Source organism: Labrus mixtus, chromosome 4, assembly GCF_963584025.1.
Source record: "Labrus mixtus chromosome 4, fLabMix1.1, whole genome shotgun sequence".
Lineage (NCBI taxonomy): Eukaryota > Metazoa > Chordata > Actinopteri > Labriformes > Labridae > Labrus > Labrus mixtus.
Genome location: NC_083615.1, coordinates 25676642 through 25682641, shown reverse-complemented (window position 1 = coordinate 25682641; position 6000 = coordinate 25676642).

The window sequence follows — 6000 nt, the reverse complement described above, 5'->3', positions numbered from 1 at the left end:
CCGGCAGGCCTCTCTGGAGTCACAGTAAGAAGATTCTCTGAGCCATGACTCTGAGTGAAAATACTCCCAGAACTCATCTGAAGTTATCTCCATGAAGCCCACTGTCAAGGTGTTGGTCTTGGGTACCTAGAGTATTTTAAAATTGGAATCTGCACACTTTGGCCGTTTACCACACATTTGCACATTGTATGTTTTATGTATTGTTTGTGTAGAAAGTATCTCTCCTTCTCTACCTGGTTTTGTGGGAAATCCCCCCTCCTTCCCCGACTCTTCTGAATCTGTTACCTGCATGGGCGGGGCTTCAGAGTTAACAAAGGCAGCCAGCTCACCTGCTGCAAACTCTTTGGGTGCGTTCGAATTGTCATTTTTGCTTAGGAAGCTTCCTAACTGAGTGAAATGACCCGGAAGCATTTAAGTGGTGGCCATGATAAGAGCCGTTCGAATTCTCCAAAAGCTAAGGAAAGGTGGGTCAATGCTTCCTTTATAACATCCTTTAGCATAGGATACACTGGACCATCCTTTACCAAAGGAGATGAGATATGCCGCCCCACAATTCCTTTCGGCCGCAACATTTAAAGTGAGTCGCGCATCTGACCGTTCACGGACATTAACGATGATCGTAAAGTGACACAGATCACAATGTAAGTTTCCTTTGTTTAAGCCAATTACGTAGCAGTTAATGAGCACATTTATTTACTCTACTGATTTACTTTGCTTTTGGTTAAGTCATATCTTAAATCCTGTATTTTGAATACGTTTTAATAATGAGAATTAGCCTTTTTACATCTGATTTGTGACTTGGATTATGATGTCAAGATTAGTTACCTTTGTTACTCTCCTTCCTTTGTCAGAAAATGTTAGTTGAAACTGGAGAATAAACGATTGAAATGGAACTCCAGATCTGTGCCTTTTTGTCCTTACCGACACACCATTGAGTTGAACTGATTCCTGGAACTGGTGTACCTCCTTACGCTCAAATATTCTTCAGTGTATGTTTTATGAAGTATATGAGACTCCCTGTAACCACATTTACCTACAGGTACAGATAAAGTCACCTGATCCAGGACCTGAATCAACGTGATTCACTGTTTTAAAGAAAAAGAATCAGAGGGGACTGTGATAAACACTGGAGACAATTTGATTTCTTAAACCATAAACACTGAAGAATATTTCTCTCTGAACATCTGATGCGTTGCTTACATTCTGCACTGTGCCTTTTTAATTTCTTTGGACAGATTGTGAAAGAGTTCCTTCTTTCCAATGATGCAGACGTTAGCTCTCAGGAAAGATTCTAACACAGAGTTCGCTCTGAAGCTTTAAAATGCAGAGATCAAAGCAGGAAACAAGAGGACAGATGACCACGTGTTCAGACTGTGATGTTGGCTGATTCTCTCTCATGTTCTCGTCCTGATTCATTTCTAAAACAATTGATAGTTTGTCACATCTGCTGTGCTGTGGGACGTGAACACAGGAGCCAACATATGGTAGATTTAATTATCGTGAACCGTCTCGTCGCCTTCCTCCCTGCAGACTCCTCAGGCCTGTTATCCCCTGCAGACCTTCTGTGTTGTCAGGTTTCACAGAGCACTTCACACTGTTAGCTTCACCTTAACTGTATTTATCAGCATGCACACGCATGAGCCTGCTCCACCTGCTCCCACTGAAGCTGCCAACGAGGAGCTAAAGCTGCTAAAAACATTTACATACAGTTTAAAAGCAGTGGCGGTTCTAGACCACTTTTACTGAGGGGGCCAAACTGGGGCCATTTGTTTTGTCAGAGGGGAAAATTAAACCCAGGTGAAAAATAGGTGAAAATTCCTCAACATAAAATACCATGATTTATATTTCTCTCAGTAACAGTATTTAATACTAGATTGTGAGTTGTTGAATCAAATACTATGTATGTTCACTCCTTTTGGAGGGTGGCCACAGGGGGGACAAAGCTCTGGGTTACAGGGGCACTGGCCCCTGTTGGCCCCTGCCTAGAAGCGCCCATGTTTAAAAGTGTGATCTTTTCTCCAATTTGATCAGAAACAACAGGAAATATGAATGTGTTGTTTCAGATTGTGACATTGAGCCGAGCTTATTTCTCAGATCAGTGAGTGTCTTTTAAAACTCTTTGTGCACTTAGTCATTGTTCTCTCTGCTCTGCTTCGAGGAGTGCGTCTGTAACGACTCTGAACACTAAACTGATGAAGGAGCAGTTATTGGCTTATCGGGACAGATCACATTTCTGTAATGGGATCAGAAAAATCTCGCCCTCGTCTCAGACGAGAACGTTTGTGAATCCACCGCTGCCAATAAAATAAATATTCTTAAAGAGATAGTAACAAGTGCTGGAGCCTGATTATGCTTCTGTGTTAGTCTGATTGAAATGATGGAGCAGTGTGCCTGCTGGAGTTTAACCCTTTCCTTTCAGACATCAAAAAGAAACAAACTGTGCAACGAAACATCATTTTAAAAATAAATATATTCTCTTTTAGTGTTAATGATACAGAACTATAACTATGGTAGCTGGAAAATGCAAAGAAAATGACAAAGTGTAAAACACTTACAATGCTGGAGACAAATTTACATTTTAGAAAACAAATTCACAAGTGGCAGAACGCAAAACCTTTCTCGAAACAAATTTACAAACCACAGAATCTTGTCGAGTTGTTCCAAGCATCAACCTCCGAAAGGCGAGGCTGAAGAACAAAATCAAGCAGTTCCTTGAGTGTCCACTAGGGTCAAAAGAAAGACAGGATTTGATTCTAAAATTTTTACCGGCTGCTGAATATGAGAGATTCATCTATTAAACACGAAGATAAGAAACATACTTATTTCTGCATTTAAAGGCAGGGTTGGCCATTTTCGAAAACTAGCATGATTTTGAAAGTAGCATTCCCTCAGTGCTCCGTCTACACCCCCTCCCCTCTGTGCTCCCTCAAAAGCCACGCCCCCTCACTTACATGCACAAGCGCCATTGGTCCAGAAGCGGCCCTCAGCTCATGCTTTGAGTGTGGGCTCGTGCACGAGAGAGCTTGATCTGCATTGGATGCTGAGCAGTATCAGTGTCATCAACACAGAAATGAAATCTGCATGATAGCAGAATGGATCCATGTCCGGAGCTCCTCCAAAGCATGACGCTTAAACACTCTCAGCCTGAACTGAAAACGACTGCCTGAATACACAAAGTCCCCACAATAGAGAAAGAGTCATGAAATATTTACATTTCATAGGAAAAAGTGTAATAACATTTTGTTCTTCCCTCTGGTGCTCCAGTGTTTCATCTGTGCACACAATCAGTCAGTGATACGTCACCATGTGATACGCAACATCAGTGACATTAAAACCAGCTCGAGCTCAGCTGCAGTGATCATAGACTCCTCATATCAAAGCATCATTCAGTTCATCCTCGTATATTGTTCCACCTGCTTTAAACAAAAAAAAAAAAACATGCTCCCAATCAAAAACTGGGTCAAACTTACACACATTACCAACACCACTGCAAAAATAATTTGTCTCCCCTCACCCAACCTCACAGCATTGAGCAATAAAGCCATCACACACTTTGCAACCTGTTAAAATCAGCACCTCACCTCACTGAACACTGAGGTGCAGGAAGGCTAACACATCTAATACGACCAGGATACACCCCGACAGGAACAACATGGTTAAAACAATGCTCTCATTCAAACACCTGGCTGCTGTCACCTGGAGACTTGGCTTTAAGCACAGTAAGCGAAGGCTCCACATAGTGTTCAGTAGAGGAATTACACACTTGCACAAAGTAAGACAGAAAGGCAAAGAATAAATCTTCCACATTTTGGCTCCAACAGTGAGATAACTTGGAGGATGAGGACCAGAGGGTTTAGCAGTTGTCATGGTGATGGTGTTATAAAGGTGGGATAAGTTGGAGGATGAGGAGGAGTAGAGGGGTTTAGTGGCTGTTGCTATCGTACACTAGCTGTAGATGAAGGCTGTAAGCTTTAGTTCTCCCCTCCTCAAGATGCTTTGTGATATTGTACAAACATTAGAGTTTGTGTTTGTGGAGGAACATCAGTGAACAGTGTTGAGGAAATTACTAAGAACTTGACTTCAAACACACAATGATTCAGGAGACTCATATGGCTTAAGTTGAAGAAAGTTTATACATACAAGAATACCCCGGAGGAGAGTTGGAGTAGGAAGAACACGTCTGATGCCGTGTCCCTGCTATGCCAATTCTCCCAAACTCTTACAAAGGCTTTGAATATATAGAAAAGACATTATTGACGTCAGTGTCATACTGACCCAAACTAATCTGTGTAGTACCATTTGGAACAGACACTGTCTACCAAACATGCAGATATAAAGGGGAAGACCCTTGACACACTGTCCTTGCTTTCTAGTCACAGCTGAATTCTATCAGGTCTGACTGACATCAGAGAACAGTGAATAAACATAATGATGTTTGTACACTTAAATCTTAATACATAGGTACAGAAATTACACCACAAACAGAAGATATTTTCAGCCGTTAGTCTGTTCAGAGACGATCAGATAATGAAGATTACATAATGAAGGATAATGTGATTTAGATGATTTAGATGATTTAGATGAGGAGATCAACATGATAATCAATGTTTCCTTTAAAACAACTGATCTTTCTTTCTTCCAGCCTGCCCCTCTGTGACCTCTACCCTACAGCAGTTTATATCTGAATGCCTTATAGACCAGTTTGTCTCTCTTTAGAGATCAAACCTGAACAGGATTGTGACCCGGCCGGGGCTACGTGTGAATCTGGCTCCAGCAGAGTCATCAGGCTGCTCACTTTGAAGCAGCCGGATAAGAGCTCGGCTGCTGTTTGGATCAAACTTTGAATGTTTGTCCAGCAGGTGGCGCTGTTGCTTTAAAATGAGCTGAGAATCAAACAGACCATAAATTCAACTCCAACCAAACCTCCTCTGCCATCAGTTTTATTTTTCAGACAAGTGAGCAGACTGTGAAAACAGAAACTGTAATGAATTATTACTTCTCAAAGTTTTCACATGTAGGTGGCTCTGACTGCTGCGTTCAGGGACATAATAATAATCACTGAGGACATTCATGTCCTGCTCTGGATTGTCTTCAAGAAATATTAAAATCTTTACGTTTGTATTTGTAAAATAACTTTCTTTAATATTATTTATAGATTATATTCAAGCATACTGAGAGCTGTCTTCTGTTTTAAGGATATTATTTAGTCTATAATGTGTCAAAATATAAGTATATATGACATAAATTGACCTATGAGTTGTCAAGCTCAAGCTCTGGAGAGGACCATCCCTTTTACTGTTTCCACATTTTTGATGTTGCCAAATCTGTGTGTGTCAGTTTATGAGCCGTCTGTGACACATTACAGCCGCCTTCAGTGTGTTATGGTCACCTGCAACAAAACATGTAACACCTGGCACTGCCGCTGCAGCAAGACTCAGATCTTGTCCCCACAAATATGTTGCGAAGTGGAACTTTTATCAGGAGTGCCCAATTATTACTGCAAGATTTTTTTCTCCACAAGACTTGGTCCGGAGAACATCTCACACCATCTAAAAGATACAATAAAATCAGAAAGATAGTCATCTTTAGGGTTGAAACAAACGGTTATTTTGATAATCAATAAAAAAAACAAAAAGCAAGACCGTATTCAAAATGTAATCCTCACCTTTTTGAAGAAATATACTTAAGTCCTCATATCCATTTTTAACATACTTCTGACTTTCATCAAACTTCTCCTTACCAGCATAATGCACTGTAAAAGAAAAAAAATACCCTAATGAGCAGCTGACAACTATAATAAATGATGACCAGCACATTTTGTAACATCGTGACGACTTCATTAAATGAATCATGCTAGCAAACAGTCTCAACTTTATGGCATACAGGATACAGGAAGACTGATGTGAGTAAACTGGGGTTTGGTGACTGCGGTCAAGCCAGCCGCTCCTCGAGTTTACATGGTGAAGTGAGCCGTCCCTAAATTTTAAGTGCCCACGTATT